The 18,372-nt window shown below is 44.2% G+C and overlaps 1 protein-coding gene across 2 annotated transcripts in view; it reads left to right on the top strand.

Annotated features, from left to right (window-relative positions):
- Positions 1–1,385: 1,385 nt before the first annotated feature.
- Positions 1,386–18,372, top strand: part of LOC126278662 (uncharacterized) — a 252,376-nt gene continuing 235,389 nt past the window's right edge. For both annotated transcript variants that reach the window (XM_049978896.1, XM_049978895.1), the window contains exon 1: positions 1,386–1,466. The gene's annotated coding sequence lies outside the window, so the exon portion shown is untranslated. The remainder of the gene's footprint in view (positions 1,467–18,372) is intronic.

Below are 18,372 nucleotides of genomic sequence, written 5' to 3' on the forward strand. Positions count from 1 at the left end.
AGAAAAGGAAGAAGAAGAAGGCAAAAGGGTCCTCCCGCTGATTTGATCCCCCTCACCCCCTGGTTGCTCCTCTCCTCTCCCATCCCCGCCCCCTGCCACATCTTCACTGTTGTGTCCCCCCTACCCTCCATCTCTACACCCTGCATCTCCTTTCCCAAGGTGGCTTCCATCAACTGCCCCTCCCAGATGATGCCCTCTCTCCCTCCATTTATCCCTCCTACCAGCTCTGATTCTCACTCCCCCTCCTTTTCTCGGCTGGCCAGAATGGCCGTACGGTTCTAGGCGCTACAGTCTGGAGCCGAGCGACCGCTACGGTCGCAGGTTCGAATCCTGCCTTGGGCATGGATGTTTGTGATGTCCTTAGGTTAGTTAGGTTTAATTAGTTCTAAGTTCTATTCGACTGATGACCTCAGAAGTTAAGTCACGTAGTGCTCAGAGCCATTTGAACCATTTTTACCTCCTTTCCTCTGTCCTCTTCCTGGCTCCCTCTCCCCCCCCCCCCCTTCCATCCTCTTTTTTCCCCACCTCCTCTCTCTCTGCCCCCTTCTCTCCCCCGAGTCCTTTTGCATTTCCCTCCTCTGCCTCTTCTCATTCCCTCTCGTGTCTGCCCTGCCCCTTTCCCCCCTTATGAGTCCTCTCCCTCCTTGGTTCCCCCCTTTCGTTATTTTCCTCTCCTCCCTCCTTGTTTTTCCCCCTCCTCCATCCTCCAGGTCCCCGCTCCCCCCCCCCCCCCCCCCCGCCCCAATCTGCCTTTGGCTCGGGAGTGTCATCTTTGTGCCGCCACATTCGTGCAGTGTTTTACAGTGAGTGTTCCGTGTTGTGTCTTTTGGGAAATGCTGCGAACGGCCATCATACTGTCGTTGGGTGTGATTTTTTATCTCTTGCGAACAGAAACCAGACTGTCTCCATGTTTTTTAATTGTGTGTCTACTATGTTACTTGTCTGATTCCTGTGTACTTTATTAACATTGCCAACCCCTTTGCTTTCTGTTTTAACTTTCCGCATTTTTCCGCCATTTTACACTTCAAGTCTCCGTTTTATCGCCTGTTTTCCTTGTTTCTTTTCTTCTCCCGTTTTTAAAATGTCTCTAGGCTGTAGAGCAGCGTACTAAACTGCCTGCCAGCCGGCCCCTTCGGGGGGAATAGAAAATCAATAAAGAAAAAAAAAGGAAAAGGGTGTGTTGACTCTGAACTCCTGTAACAGATGATTGTGGAATCTGCAGCTGGTAGAGTACGAGTACCGCAGCAGAGGACGTCAGCTGAGGCCCTGAAGGCGTGCGGCTCCCCACAACAGGGGGCGACGCCGCTCTGGCTGCGCGCGCACCTCGTGGAGGAGCTGACAGCGACGCCGACGCCGACGCCGGCTGCTACGTCAGTGGGCGTCGCGACGCCAGCGCGGTAGGACCTGCCAAGCCCCCGCTGCAAGCGTCCGATCGCCGGGAGCTGTGGCGTGCTTTCGTGTCCGAGGTAAGGGACGCCAACACTGCGGCTGCATCAACAGTCCTCGGTCTCGGGCATGCATTTCGCTTATTATAGTTAGATCCTGCGCACCGTGACAGGCACCGATTTTTTGAAAAGGCACCTCCCATAAGCCGGAGATCATTATCAACTTTATGAATAACGCCGCATTTATTTCTTAATGATTTCTTTATTTAGGCTTATCTACTCGTGTCTGTTCTTGACATCTATTAATTACTTCCCTCTGCCACAGTATGCTTTTTCAAAGTCTGTCATTTTTCGAAGGTTAAAACTCCATGTTCATGTATTTCTGCCGCGGCGCATGTAATTGGAGTCTGCTCGCCGATCACATTCCATGTAGCTATAGTTGTTCAGTGTTAAACGTCTGAAAAGAGAGAATTAATCTTTCGAAACCGACAGTAATAAAGACCATTTAACTCCGCCCGAACAGCCCCTGGAAGGCCCAACGGCACTATCTACTTGTTGTGGTTGGCAGGAGAGGCAACACCGTGTTAATAGAGGAAGCCGAATGGCACGAGTTTTAGCTCACGCAGGCTGGCGTGAGGTCTGGAACAGGACAAGGAAATTAGAATTTAGAAAAACGGACGTAGCTGGTGGAATACTTAACTTTAATCCATTAATGACGAACGTCGCTCTTCACGTTACATGATTCACAGTATCAACAGTAACTGATAATCTCGCTTTGCTAGGTCGTAGCAAATAACGTAGCTGAAGGCTATGCTAACTATCGTCTCGGCAAATGAGAGCGTATTTTGTCAGTGAACCATCGCTAGCAAAGTCTGCTGTACAACTGGGCGAGTGCTAGGAAGTCTCTCTAGACCTGCCGTGTGGCGGCGCTCGGTCTGCAATCATTGATAGTGGCGACACGCGGGTCCGACGTATACTACCGGACCGCGGCCGATTTAAAGGCTACCACCTAGCAAGTGTGGTGTCTGGCGGTGACACCACACTATTCGTATCAGTTCGTGACGGTTATTAATTACTCCCCTCTGCCACAATATGTTTCTCAAAGGCTGTCATTTTTCGAAGATTAAAACTCCATGTTCTTGCATTTCTGCCGCGCCACACGTAATTGGAGTCTGCTCGCCCATCACGTTCCATGTGGCTATAGTTGTTCACAGTTAAATATCTGAAAATAGAGAGTTAATCTTTCGAAACCGACTGTAAAAAGACCATTTAACTCTAAACTCCACCCGAACAGGCCTTGCAATGCACATCGGTACCGACTGGCCGCCGTTTCCTCCTTAGACCACAGGCGTCACTCTCCCGACCGTATGTCGGTTTATGAGACCGGAGCCGCTACTTCCCAATCAAGTAGCTCCTCAGTTTGCCTCACAAGGGCTGAGTGCACCCCGCTTGCCAACAGCGCTCGGCAGACCGGATGGTCACCCATCCAAGTGCTAGCCCAGCCCGACAGCGATTAACTTTGGTGATCTGTCGGGAACCAATGTTACCACTGCGACAAGGCCGTTGGCATTGAAGATCATTGCTACAAATTGTAGTAGTCTTGATCGCAGTCGAATAGTAATTATATAATTGGTTTTGGTTGATCATCAGCCACCGTCACATCATACTGAAAATGGTTGTTCGTCAACAAAACCAGTTATATAGTGAAACGAAATGATCGTATTTCATTGATCTCCGGGGATCCCCGCCTGAGGAAGTCCGGCCGGCGAGTTACAAATATTTACGGGTGAAGCAACACTGGAGGACATCCACGTCGATGATGATGACAGCACAACACCCATTCTCGAAGCGGAGAAAATCTCCCACCCGGCCGAGAATCGAGCTCGGCCCGTGGCATGGCAGTCAGAGGCGTTAACTACTCACCTTATGGGGCGGACAGTTATATACTTACTACTGGACTGAACTACAATCGAGACTATAAAATTATTAACAAAAATATGCGTGTCGCTATTGTCTCCTTCACTAGACTACGTCGGGTTTTGCAAAGGTCACTGTTGAAATGAGGAATTTATTTACAGACATATTTTTAAATATTTAATCATAATTTACGTGTTTTCAGATCCTTTCCGCCGCCTAAAGAAGAAAAATATTTATTTCACTGGAGGTTGTGAAAAGATCTCATCTATTTTTTCTCCAATTTCCTTCGTCTAAGCGGCCGGCCGCGGTGGTCTCGCGGTTCTAGGCGCGCAGTCCGGAACCGTGGGACTGCTACGGTCGCAGGTTCGAATCCTGCCTCGGGCATGGATGTGTGTGATGTCCTTAGGTTAGTTAGGTTTAAGTAGTTCTAAGTTCTAGGGGACTAATGACCACAGCAGTTGAGTCCCATAGTGCTCAGAGCCATTTGAACCTTCGTCTAAGCTGTGATAGCCTCCCGAATAATTGTCCAGATATTCTTAATTTGATTAATAATCAACTTCTATGGCTTTTTTCCGCCTCAGATATCAAATGTGTGCTCTAAGATTTCTTGGAGTTGGCTCCATTTACTCAATAGCTCTCCAACGGCGCCTGCAGATACATCACTTACATTCTGAACTATCTATACCTGCTCTCCTTTAACTTTATAGGACTGGAATTTATTTTCTCTCTCATACATTTCTGTCAGTCGGATAACTGTTTAACCTACACTGATAACCTCTGCTTTAACTATTCGATCCAGTCTGTAAATTGCCTAGTTAGGGCCGTCATAAATTAACGCAATCAAAATCGGTGGTACTAAAATTAATATTTTCTAGTCGTAATCCGCATAAAGTGCTTCTCGTCAAAACCGGTCCTGATAACTGGCTACGACCAGCCCACGGTATTAAAACAATCTTACGCCCAACAATGCTTGTGAGCGGTAACCCACACTACACAGTCCCAAATGACATACTCTAGTTTACAAAATAGAACAATTTTTTCTAACCTCCAGGGTAAAGAAATAAATAATAAAGCCATGAACATACACTAATTTACAAAACAGAACAATTTTTTCTAACCTCCAGGGTAAAGAAGTAAATAATAAAGCCATGAACTATTGTTAGACTCCCGTAATTTCCAACGGTGTACATGGGGATTTTATTTTTCCTGTACAGTACACCGCTTATCTTTTCTGCAACTTTTTCCTTTTTTTATACGACTTCCACTTTAACATTTAGGAAATATGTGACAGAGAAAAACGTGTACAACGTTTTTAAAAACTTTACACGAAATTGTAACTAGCGCATTAGTGCTTCATGAACCAGAAGACTGCATGGAATCTGTCATTTCTACTGTCGTCATTGTTCAGATCGATTTCTAGCTAAAAAAGAGATCTGATACTATTACCCCTAACGTTTGTACCAACTGTGGGTTCTCTGTATTAATGTGATATTTAAATAGCATGTATAACGCTGATTTAAAACTTCCACATTATAAAAAAATTATATTATGGTAAGTTCTCTTTTCAGCGTTAATTCAATACAGTAGCTCTAGCTACTACTGGTCCACTTGCAAAGACGACAGTAAAAAAATGATATCTTTACCTTTGGTGAGCTACTTCCGAATTTCGGTGAAAATTGAACAACGGTTCCCAGCGATAACGGAATAAGAATACTGTCAAAAATGTTGTCTTCAGTCCTGAGACTGGTTTGATGCAGCTCTCCGTGCTACTCTACCCTGTGCAAGCTTCTTCATCTCCCAGTACCTACTGCAACCTACATCCTTCTGAATCTGCTTAGTGTATTCATCTCTTGGCCTCCCTCAACGATTTTTACCCTCCACGCTGCCCTCCAATGCTAAATTTGTGATCCCTTGATGCCTCAAAACATGTCCTACTAACCGGTCCCTTCTTCTAGTCAAGTTGTGCCACAAGCTTGTCTTCTCCGCAATCCTATTCAATACCTCCTCATTAGTTATGTGATCTACCCATCTAATCTTCAGCATTCTTCTGTAGCACCACATTTCGAAAGCTTCTATTCTCTTCTTGCCCAAACTAGTTATCGTCCATGTTTCACTTCCATACATGGCTACACTCCAAACAAATACTTTCAGAAACGACTTCCTGACACTTAAAGCTACTCGATGTTAACAAATTTCTCTTCTTCAGAAACGCTTTCCTGGCCATTGCCAGTCTATATTTTATATCCTCTCTACTTCGACCATCATAAGTTGTTTTGCTCCCCAAATAGCAAAACTCCTTTACTACTTTAAGTGTTTCATTTCCTAATCTAATTCCCTCAGCATCACCCGATTTAATTTGACTACATTCCATTATCCTCGTTTTGCTTTTGTTGATGTTCATCTTATATCCTCCTTTCAAGACACTGTCCATTCCGTTCAACTGCTCTACCAAGTCCTTTGCCGTCTCTGACAGAATTATAATGTCATCGGCGAACCTCAAAGTTTTTACTTCTTCTCCACGAATTTTAATACCTACTCCAAATTTTTCTTTTGTTTCCTTTACTGCTTGCTCAATATACAGATTGAATAACATCGGGGAGAGGCTACAACCCTGTCTCACTCCTTTCCCAACCACTACTTCCCTTTCATGCCCCTCGACTCTAATAACTGCCATATGGTTTCTGTACAAATTGTAAATAGCCTTTCGCTCTCTGTATTTTACCCCTGCCACTTTCAGAATTTGAAAGAGAATATTCCAGTCAACATTGTCAAAAGCTTTCTCTAAGTCTACAAATGCTAGAAACGTAGGTTTGCCTTTTCTTAATCTTTCTTCCAAGATAAGTCTTAAGGTCAGTATTGCCTCACGTGTTCCAACATTTCTACGGAATCCAAACTGATCCTCTCCGAGGTCCGCATCTATCAGTTTCTCCATTCGTCTGTAAAGAATTCGCGTTAGTATTTTGCAGCTGTGACTTATTAAACTGATAGTTCGGTAATTTTCACATCTGTCAGCACCTGCTTTCTTTGGGATTGGAATTATTATATTCTTCTTGAAGTCTGAGGGTATTTCGCCTGTCTCATACATCTTGCTTACCAGCTGGTAGAGTTTTGTCATGACTGGCTCTCCCAAGGCCGTCAGTAGTTCTAATGGAATGTTGTCTACTCCGGGCGCCTTGTTTCGACTCAGGTCAAAAATATTAACACTTAATTAACGTGGTAGTTGCAAACCATTGCAAGAAAATAACCGCAAACTAAACGGATATGTTTCTGCCCCAGCGACTGCTGTGTAAATAAGATCGATGTCGCAACATTTCGACTACTGCCATCGTTAGGATCTTGCTTCAGTACTTCAGAAATTCTGTTCACTGTGTAAATGCGTTAAATCAAACGCCCGTAACTTGCTTCGGCATGGGATTTGCCTTATGTTGACAACGGAATAGGTTTTGTAAGTTCTAAATGGTAATAGCATTAAAATATTACATGAAGTAATGGCAACAAATCAGCTTGCCAAAATATCGCCAACCGTCTGGATACCTGAGTGAGCTCAACATCATCATACGCCGGGAAAGCATTCGATTACGCAAGTGATAAATAAAAGATCATTAAGCGAATTAGAGGCAGTATTCATAAAAATCTCTAACGTAACAGAAATTGTGTTATCTCTATCTCCAATCTCTTCCAAGAGTTTATTAATAGCTGTGCCAAAGTCGGCAACAGCTAACTTGTATGTAACAGACTGTCCAGCATGCTCCAGTAACGTAATAAAGCGAAATTGGTTTTGCATTTATACCATATACTAGGACTGAAGGGAAAAATGAGTAAATCATGTAATCTGATATTTTCATATTTATTTACAACTCAGTATTATACCTAATGTAAGCAAAAATTGCCACTTGTTGGAACCACACATGTGTCGTGACAATTGCACGCAGTCGAATGTTTTGGAATGGACGCTGGCGCGAAATGTCCAGGGGACCATCATTAACCGCACTGACTTCAGTGTAATTATTATGTTTGAATAAAAGTGTTATTTTTGTTCGCTCGATGTGTATTTCCTTTGGTTAACTTCTGTACTGTACTTCACTGTACTGCACTGTAGCAGTTCTTTCCATATTTGGTTCAAGTTTCATCGGGCTATCTTACCTAGCAGTGGTACTTCATGCGAACGCTGTTCTCTTCCTTAATTTTTGCGAACCAGTGTATACGTAAAATTTTTGACTGCATGAATATCTTACGATTAAAATGGAAGCTCATCTCTTACTCATTGTACGGTTAAGTTCTGTGCCATTGAAAGGTACTGTACTGATATGTGGACGATGATATAATATTTTAACAACGTCCATACTTTAAAAAAAGTATTCAGACTTACTGCCGTTGCTGTCGTACGTAAACTGAAGTATGAAACCTCCCCAGCTGCTAAAAACTTATATCCTTTTCAAATTTAACGTCTAATCTAGATATTTGGGCTATAAGCTTAGGCCCTGAAACTGGTAGGCATGTAAGTAAGCTGTTCCCATCCTAAGGCTTGGAAAAGAGCTGTACAGCACTATTTATATTAAAAATCATTACCAGACATAGAAAAGGCGATAAATGCTTGGGAATCTTAAGGATCGACCATAACTGACCTCCATATCACTGCAGTTGTCCTCTAACTATTATTCAGTTAGCCACAGAGCTACACGAAAACAGACTTAAAAAACGAGCACCTTAAGAGAAACTCTTACAATTAGCGACATTCCCCATTGCTCTACAATTTACAATTTAACGCACTGTGTACACTACCAGAATCATAGCATTTGTACACACTAAGAGGGAAAGGAGTGAGGCGGGCAGAGGAAAGGGGAGAGGTGGGGGGGGGGGGGGGGGGGGGAGAGGAGAAAGGAATACGACGCACCACGAGAAAGCTACGCTAACTGGTCACAAATTGATATGGATGAATTTGTGACGTTGCAGCGCAATTTCGCCGCACAGCTGGCTAGGATAGTAGACAGGGCACACCATGGCATATAGTCTTTGCGCATTTCATTCCGTGTACTTGGCAGGACAGTAACCACGCCTCGCAGAGAGGTGCGTGGACAATATACGCAGACGTCAGCATTTGGAACCGAACGTGTAGCTGGGCTCAAAGAAGCCGATTGGAGTAATCAGCCAGTCGCTAGACCTTTGAGCAGAAGCGATGCCTCTATTCGACGATGTTAGCAGGAACGGGTGAACCGTGACCAAACACAAAGTCAAGAAGGAAGCAGTCTACCGAGAGACGACTCAAAGTGATGGCCGATCAGTCATCAGAGAGGCACTCAGAGTCCCGGATTAACCGTTACCATCGACATGCAACTGGTGCTTCATTGATCACCAGGACCATCAACAGGCGGCTCACAGAAAGGGGGCTTAGCTCACAACACCCCTTACGCTGACTACGATTGACCTCTGTAAACCAACAGGCCCATTCGCAGTGGTGTCGGGCACATTCGGCCAGGTCTTCCATTGAATGGAACAGCATTGTCTTCAGTGATACGTTCCGCCTCGAATTGAGCCCCAATAACAAACGGAGTCTTGTCTGCAGAAGCACCGGACAGCTGTGGGATACCGGCCTAACTGTTTCAAGAATGTGAAGATGGGTCGTGAGTCGTGCTTGGGTAGCTCAGTTGGTAGAGCACTTGCTCACGTAAGGCAAAGGTCCCGGGATGTTTCAACCTAACGGTTGCCCCCCCCCCCCCCCCCCCCCCACCCACGCTGCCCGACAACCAGGAGTGATGGTCTGGGGCGCTATTGCATTTCCTAGAAGGACTCCATTTGTTGTCATCTGCGGCACTCGTGTAGCAAAGAGGTACGTCGACGATATTCTACGCCCTGTTTCGTTGCCGTTCATGGCAAGCCACGCTACGTTAGCCAGCCAGGTCGCCGGATATCTCCTCAATTGAAATTTGGAGCGTTCTGGGGAGGTTCCTCCAGACAGCTCTGGATCTAACGTTCCAATTGGACAGATTTTGGCAGAATATTCATTAGAAGGATAACAATTCTATCAGTCAGTGCCAAGCCGAATAACTGCTTGCATAAGTGGCTAGAGATGAACCAAAGCGTTATTGCCTTGCACGATTTGTGAAGCCCTTTCCGTTGAATAAACCATCAAATTTTTCTTAAATCGTAATTCTATATTTGTCTGAACATATACCTTACATATACTTCTTTCAGTCTCCATCGGGTAATTCCTTCATGGTACGTCGTTTCTTTTCTGTTCTGAGAGAGTGTGTATCTTTAGTCTTTGCAGTAGTTGCATACATATGTGAATTGCCACCGTGCTGCCAAGCTATTTCAGGCAAACTTATAAAGGATCTTTGTGAGCCTGCTACATTCCCATTTCCAAGAAACACCTCTTGAATTGCAGCGAACTTCCTTGATCACTATTTCCTTCCTCATCAGCATATTCACAAAAGGGGTAAGATGAAACTGGCCTCAGAATGTACGTCTCACTCGGTAAACGATGAGGGGTAATTGAAGACGGAACACAAGCTGCGATTGGGAAAGGAGTAAGGGAAAGGGGGGGGGGGGGGAGGAGGGGCGGATAGGCCACCTTCTTACAAACGAACCATCACGGCATTTGCCTTAAGCAATTTGAGGAAATCACAGAAAACTTAAATCTTTCCACTGCCAAAATCCGTTCGATGCGTTGCTCAGAAAACGAAATATGATTGTTAGAGCGCAAAGGTTTCCTTTGGGCAATTTTACAAAAATTTAATTCCGTTATTGGCATTGCGGTCTTCAGTCTGAAGATTAGTTTGGTACAGTCCTCCACAGCCTATCACGCAATTAAAGCCTCTTCATCTCTGCATAACTGCTGCGACTCACATCCATTTCAACCTGCTTGCTATAGTCAGTCCTTGGTTTCCTCTAAAATTTGTATCCACCACACTTAGCCCCATTGCTAAATTAACGAATCGTTGCTGCCTGTGTAGGTGTACTGTAAATTCATCTACTGACAAGGTTTAACAGCCAGAACAAAAATTGGCCTTCAGTGCCGATGTTAAAGTCCGGAACAGCGGTGAAGTGCAACTTGCCATAAATTCTGTTGATCTTTGGGAACATGTAGATGGGGAAATAGTACTTAAAAATTACAGGTTCAAAATGGCTCTGAGCACTATGGGACTTAACAGAACTTAGAACTACTTAAACCTAACTAACCTAAGGACAGAAAACACATCCATGCCCGGGGCAGGATTCGAACCTGCGACCGTAGCGGTCGCGCGGTTCCCGACTGTAGCGCCCAGAACCTCTCGGCCACCCCGGCCGGCTTAAAAATTACAGGAAACTGATCTTGTATTACAGATCTGTTCTAAGAAGCCACGAAGTATTTTCTGCAAACAGAATATGCTGGTGTTATCTACAGATACAATGCTTGTTAATTAAATAGCTGATAGATGTTATACAGATTGTGGTAGTATCGCGTACACAAGGTATAAAAGCGTAGTAGTGGAGCTGTCATTTATACTCAGGTGATTCATGTAAAAAGGTTTCCGGCATGATTACGGCCGCACGATGGGAATTAACAGACTTTGAACGCGGAATAATAGTTGGAGCTAGTCGCATGGACATACCATTTGGGAAATTGTTAGGTAATTCTACAATATAAGAGAGTGCCGGGAACACCAAATTTCAGAAATTACCTCTCACCACGGACAACGCAGTCGCCGACGGCCTTCGCTTTACGACCGAGAGCAGCGGCGTTTGTACAGAGGTGTCAGTGCTAACAGATATGCAACACTGCTTGAAATAACCGCAGAAATCAGTGTAGGACCTACGATGAACCTATTTGTTAGGAGCACAGTGCAGAAAAATTCGGCGTTAATAGGCTATTGCAGAAGACGACCGACGCGTGTGAAATTGCTGACAGCACGACATCGCCTGCAGCGGCTCACCTGGGCTCGTGACGATATCGGTTGGACCCTAAACGATCTGAAAACCGTTGTCTCATCAAAATGGTTCAAATGGCTCTAAGCACTATGGGACTTAACATCTGAGGTCATCAGTCTCCTACATTTAGAACTACTTAAACCTAACTAACCTACGGACATCACACACATCCATGCCCGAGCCAGGATTCGAACCTGCGACCGTAGCACCAGCACGGTTCCGGACTGAAGCGCCTAGAACCACTAGGTCACAGCGGCCGGCGTTGTCTCGTCAGATAAGTCTCGAATTCAGTTGGTAAGAGCTGATGGTAGGATTCAAGTGCGTCGCATATCGCACGAAGCCATGGAACAAGTTGTCAACAAGGCACTGTGCAAGCTCGTGGTGGCTCCACAATGGTGTGGGCTGTGCTTACGTGGAAAGGATTGGGTCCTGTGATCCAGTTGAACCGATCATTGACCATTTGCAGCCGTTCATGGACTTCGTGTTTCCGAATAGCGATAGAATTTTTATAGATGCCATATCACCGGGCCGCAGTTGTTTTGCGATTGATTTGAAGAACATTCTGGAAATTCGAGCGAATGATTTGGCCACACAGATCGCCGGACATGAGTTCCATCGGACGTTTATGGGTCATAATCGAGAGGTTAGTTCGTGCACGAAATCCTGCACCGGCAACACTTAAGCAATTATGGACGGCTGTAGAGGCTGCGTGGATCAATATTTCTGCAGGGGATTCCATCAACTTGCCACATCAAAGAGCTCCACTACACCGGGCAAAAGGACATCCGACACGATTAACGGGTAAAAGGAGGCCCTAAACGATTTTGGGAGGTATCTCATGACTTTCTTCACCTCAGTGTATAAGTTTGTAAACTGTCACAGCACCTAAATAAACAACGTGCAGACTTTATATGTAAAGTGTCTCACATTCGAAACCTGTACATTTTTTTCGCCATAACATACACATTCTTATGATTCAAAAATTTGTTGGCTATAAAACCGTGCAATGTGCTATATGAAAAACATAGTTCTGCAAGCTCTCATTCTCTCTATAATAGCGTACATGAACAAGGTCAAGACCTGCACCACGTGGCTTTCCGTTGGAGTCACATTATTCGTGCGTCATGCGTCATCGTCAACAGGCTACTCATGACGAGTCATTGCTATTGTGGAAGAGTGGAATTCGACTGCGTCGGAGACCTGGGTACGGTATGGTGGTCCTGAGCGCACTGCTCGATGATGAATGGCTCTGAGCACTATGGGATTTAACTTCTGAGGTCATCAGTCCCTAGAACTTAGAACTACTTATACCTAACTAATCTAAGGACATCACACACATCCATGCCCGAGGCAGGATTCGAACCTGCCACCGTAGCGGTCGCGCGGTTCCAGACTGAAGCGCCTAGAACCGCTCGGCCACTCTGGCCGGCCTAGGCCCAACAAAAGCTTGTATTTCTCGCCCAGAAAAACTCCCACTATACAAATTCGTCCTGTGCATTCGCACTTATATCAGTAAAATTTACCGAGAACGCCGCTCTACGAATTAGGGTTCTCGTTTGTGTGTAACATTTGTCCACTATCCCCTTGCTTACTCTTTCTGTACCTACAATCGCGTTGATGGCATTCAACGACACCACATTGTCTACTACATTGAGGATGCCAGTTCTTGACGAGCTTTGTTCGCATACGTCTATAGCACTTTATGCTGGCGGAGTATTTCGGCGTAGCAGTCCTAACCCTTCTAGACATATATGGTGGCAGGCCCCTCAAAAAGGCATCTAATGCACTAAGTTCGGCTTCCTGGAATATTATTTTATTTCCCTCATCATCCCCACCCATCTCGTGCACTTGCACAGTAATCTTACCTATTCCGTCTGTAAATTTTTCCGCCAACTCATCAAGTATCTTCGTAAGTGTACTCAACTGCTCACGGAAAGTTTTCGCGTTCTTCTTTTTCTTTTGTGTTTGCGGGAGGCCTTTTTTCAACTCATTAAAGGCCAGTGAGTTTCTAAATCCCTCTACACACTTGTCATAGGTTTTATTTCCCTTACTAGCCATAACCTTGCTATTTGGAGTAACCTCCCTGCAGTCATAGCTGTTAATTGAAGTTCTGTTGACTTTCAAGAGAAGGGAGGGCTGGATTGGGTTACTCGGCTAGTTAGCTAAAAGCTTCCAAAGTAAGTATGTTTTATCCACCTCTAATTGTGCTATCTCATTGAGCAATAACTGCACAGCCTCTGCCTAGTAGCACTCTGTGTTTTAGATTATACCACCGTGGAACCTTGATCTCCAGAACACACTGCTTAAAACAGAACAACAATCAACGATAGCTTATACACTACGCTACATGAGTTACAACATATTCCCTGCGTTTTCTTGTCACATGGCCGTACCCACGGCGCAAAATGACACAGCAAATGACACTGACGACGTCTCACAGGTTATAAATTTTGCCCCCTGACATTACTAAGGAATTGAGGAACATCAGCCTGTTCTGATGGTTGCACTGAATTTACTCTCAAAATCTGGCGAATCTCCCTCGTAAGACCCAAGTTCTCTACACACGAAAACAGGAAAGTCAACAAAAAATAGCCTGTTCTCTTAACCCACTGTACGACAATACTGCATGTCGTGGTTGTGCCTTCGTGCTGCTAGACAACGAATTGTGATACCAAACCACAGTAGCGCGTGACTTGGGGCGACTACGGTGTGGAGTTCAAGTGTGGCAGGATATCGAGTTGGCGGTGCCGGCTTGTGGTGGCCAGTAGAAACATAAATAGAAGGTAAAATAGTTTTATTTAACATGTGGTACAACATTCACATTGCCGTAATGCCACGGGCACACCTGCCTCAGGCGTGCAGCCTGACCGACTGCTTTCAAAGCTGGCCAGCGATGCAGACACTCGTTCAGCCCTCTCAGAAACGTACGCGCCAGATGGCAGTTATAAGAGTCGAAGGTCATAAAATGGAAGCAGTGGTTGGGAAGGGAGTGAGACAGGGTTGTAGCCTATTCCTGATGTTATTCAATCTGTGTATTGAGGAAGCAGTAAAGGAAACAAAAGAAAATTTCCGAGTAGGAATTAAAATCCATGGCCAAGAAATAAAAACTTTGAGGTTCGCCGATGACATTGTAATTCTGTCAGAGACAGCAAAGGACCTGGAAGAGCAGTTGAATTGAATGGACATTGTCTTGGTAGGAGGATATAAGATGAACATCAACAAAAGCAAAACGAGGATAATGGAATGTAGTCAAATTAAATCAGGTGATGCTGAGGGAATTAGGTTAGGAAATGAGACACTTAAAATAGTAAATGAGTTTTGCTATTTGGGGAACAAAATATCTGATGATGTTCGAAGTAGAGAGGATATAAAATGTAGACTGGCTATGGCAAGGAAAACGTTCCTGAAGAAGAGAAATTTGTTTATATCGAGTATAGATTTAAGTGTCAGCAAGTCGTTTCTGAAAGTATTTGTTTGGAGTGTAGCCATGTATGGAAGTTAAACATGGACGATAAATAGTTTGGACAAGAAGAGAATAGCAGCTTCTGAAATGTGGTGCTACAGAAGATTAGATGGGTACATCACATAACTAATGAGGATATATTGAATAGAATTGGGGAGAAGAGGAGTTTGTGGCACAACTTGACTAGGAGAAGGGATCGGTTAGTAGGACATGTTCTGGGGCATCAAGTGATTACCAATTTAGTATTGCAGGGCAGCGTGGAGGGTAAATCGTAGAGGGAGACCAAGAGATGAATACACTAAGCAGATTCAGAAGGATGTATTCTGCAGTACGTACTGAGAGATGAAGACGCTTGCACAGGATAGAGTAGCATGGAGAGCTGCATCGAACCAGTCTCAGGACTGAAGATAACAGCAACAACAACGACAACAACAACAACAACACGACTGCGTAAATATATCTTTAAATGCCAAGTTGTCCGTTTTATTAATTTCACGTTACAAAGCGCTAGCTTTGGGCAGTACAGATATCAAATATTTTTCAGTTCGATAAAAAAACAATAGCTGTCGTTCCGCTCTCGTTACACAGTCAACAGAACGGGTAAACTTCGAAGCCTCTATTCTGTTCTACACAATACAGAAAATAGTATCCTGGCACGAGAAATCACGATATATTTCCGTTATTTTGGTATGATACCATCTGGTTTCACACTGACCAATACTATACTAGCTTCTGCCCCTGATGTTCTTTGCGCTGGATCTCGGCAAAAAAACTTCCCTCTCCACATTATTCGTTCTTTTTCTCTTCTTCTCCTCAGAATTGCCCAGCTCTAGTGAAATCCTCTTCTACAGTTAATTTCGGATTTCATCTTCTCCTCGAAATAACCTCGAGTTACTGCAACACGGCATACCAGTCGTGTTCTAGAAAGTTATGGGTTCTTCTCGTCTTTTTACATTTCCCTATTATTCTCCTACGCCGTATACTGTCACTGTGATCTCATTAAGCTCCTCCACTTTCTAAAATTACGAAACTGTTCTGCCCTCCACAAAACAACTAGTTTTTCCGTCATCTCTGTACTCGTGCCCTCCGTACGTTAAAAATCCGAAAGCGCCATAATCTGACTCTGCGCCATCTGCTATTTTCGCATTGATAAACTTCGTGTAGGGGTAGTGTCTTTAATTCATAATCAAAACGTCTTCGGTCCCGGGTTCGATCCCCGCCATTGCCTAAATTTTGATAAATAATCAGTATTGGTGGCCGAAGACTTCCGGCATAAGAAGTCAGCCTCATTCTGCCAACGGCATTGTCAAAGAGGGCGGAGGAGCGGATAGAGATTCAGGGCACTGTCTTGTCCTAGGGGTGGGAAATTGCCCCTATAGGCGGAAGAATCAGCAATGATCAACGACATGAGGATGCAGAAGGCAATGGAAACCACTGCATTAAAGACACGTAACGTGTATCAACAGGACATGTGGCCTGTAGTTGAAGAAGTGTCATGATAATCTCTCCATTGGCAAAAGATTTCGGAATAGTCCCCCATTCGGATCTCCGGGAGGGGACTGTCAAGGGGGAGGTTACCATGAGAAAAAGATTGAATAATCAACGAAAGGATAACGTTCTACGAGTCGGGGCGTGGAATGTCAGAAGCTTGAACGTGGTAGGAAAACTAGAAAGTCTGAAAAGGGAATTGCAAAGGCTCAATCTAGATATAGTAGGGGTCAGTGAAGTGAAGTGGAAGGAAGACAAGGACTTCTCGTCAGATGAGTATCGGATAATATCAACAGCAGCAGAAAATGGTATAACAGGTGTAGGATTCGTTATGAATCGGAAGACAGGGCAGAGGGTGTGTTACTGCGAACAGTTCAGTGACCGGGTTGTTCTAATCAGAATCGACAGCAGACCAACACCGACAACGATAGTTCAGGTATACATGCCGACGTCGTAAGCTAAAGATGAACAGATAGAGAAAGTGTATGAGGATATTGAAAGGGTAATGCAGTATGTAAAAGGGGGACGAAAATCTAATAGTCATGGGCGACTGGAATGTAGTTGTAGGGGAAGGAGTAGAAGAAAAGGTTACAGGAGAATATGTGCTTGGGACAAGGAATGGAAGAGGAGAAAGACTAATTGAGTTCTGTAACAAGTTTCAGCTAGTAATAGCGAATACCCTGTTCAAGAATCACACGAGGAGGAGGTATACTTGGAAAAGGCCGGGAGATACTGGAAGATTTCAATTAGATTACACCATGGTCAGACAGAGATTCCGAAGTCAGATACTAGATTGTAAGGCGTACCCAGGAGCAGATATAGACTCAGATCACAATATAGTAGTGATGAAGAGTAGGCTGAAGTTTAAGACTTTAGTCAGGAAAAATCAATACGCAAAGAAGTGGGATACGGAAGTTCTAAGGAATGACGAGATACGTTTGAAGTTCTCTAACGCTATAGATACAGCAATAAGGAATAGCGCAGTAGGCAGTACAGTTGAAGAGGTATGGACATCTCTAAAAAGGGTCATCACAGAAGTTGGGAAGGAATACATAGGTACAAAGAAGGTAGCTGCCAAGGAACCATGGGTAACAGAAGAAATACTTCAGATGATTGATGAAAAGAGGAAGTACAAACATGTTCCGGGAAAATCAGGAATACAGAAATACAAGTCGCTGAGGAATGAAATAAATAGGAAGTGCAGGGAAGCTAAGACGAAATGGCTGCAGGAAAAATGTGAAGACATCGAAAAAGATATGATTGTCGGAAGGACAGACTCAGCATACAGGAAAGTCAAAACAACCTTTGGTGACATTAAAAACAACGGTGGTAACATTAAGAGTGCAACGGGAATTCCTCTGTTAAATGGAGAGGAGAGAGCAGATAGGTGGAAAGAATACATTGAAAGCCTCTATGAGGGTGAAGATTTGCCTGATGTGATAGAAGAAGAAACAGGAGTAGATTTAGAAGAGATAGGGGATCCAGTATTAGAATCGGAATTTAAAAGAGCTGTGGAGGACTTAAGGTCAAATAAGGCAGAAGGGATAGATAACATTCCATGAAAATTTCTAAAATAATTAGGGGAAGTGGCTACAAAACGACTATTCACGTTGGTGTGTAGAATATATGAGTCTGGCGACATACCATCTGACTTTCGGAAAAGCATCATCCACACAATTCCGAAGACGGCAAGAGATGACAAGTGCGAGAACTATCGCACAATCAGCTTAACAGCTCATGCATCGAAGCTGCTTACAAGAATAATATACAGAAGAATGGAAAAGAAAATTGAGAATGCGCTAGGTGACGATCAATTTGGCTTTAGGAAAAGTAAAGGCACGAGAGAGGCAACTCTGACGTTACGGCTAATAATGGAAGCAAGGCAAAAGAAAAATCAAGACACTTTCATAGGATTTGTCGACTGGAAAAAGCGTTCGACAATATAAAACGGTGCAAGCTGTTCGAGATACTGAAAAAAGTAGGGGTACGTTATAGGGAGAGACGGGTCATATACAATATGTACAACAACCAAGAGCGAATAATAAGAGTGGACGATCAAGAACGAAGTGCTCGTATTAAGAATGGTGTAAGACAAGGCTGTAGCCTTTCGCCCCTACTCGTCAATCTGTACATCGAGGAAGCAATGATGGAAATAAAAGAAAGGTTCAGGAGTGGAATCAAAATACAAGGTGAAAGGATATCAATGAAACG

The sequence above is a fragment of the Schistocerca gregaria genome, chromosome 6 (assembly GCF_023897955.1).
Source record: "Schistocerca gregaria isolate iqSchGreg1 chromosome 6, iqSchGreg1.2, whole genome shotgun sequence".
Classification (NCBI taxonomy): domain Eukaryota; kingdom Metazoa; phylum Arthropoda; class Insecta; order Orthoptera; family Acrididae; genus Schistocerca; species Schistocerca gregaria.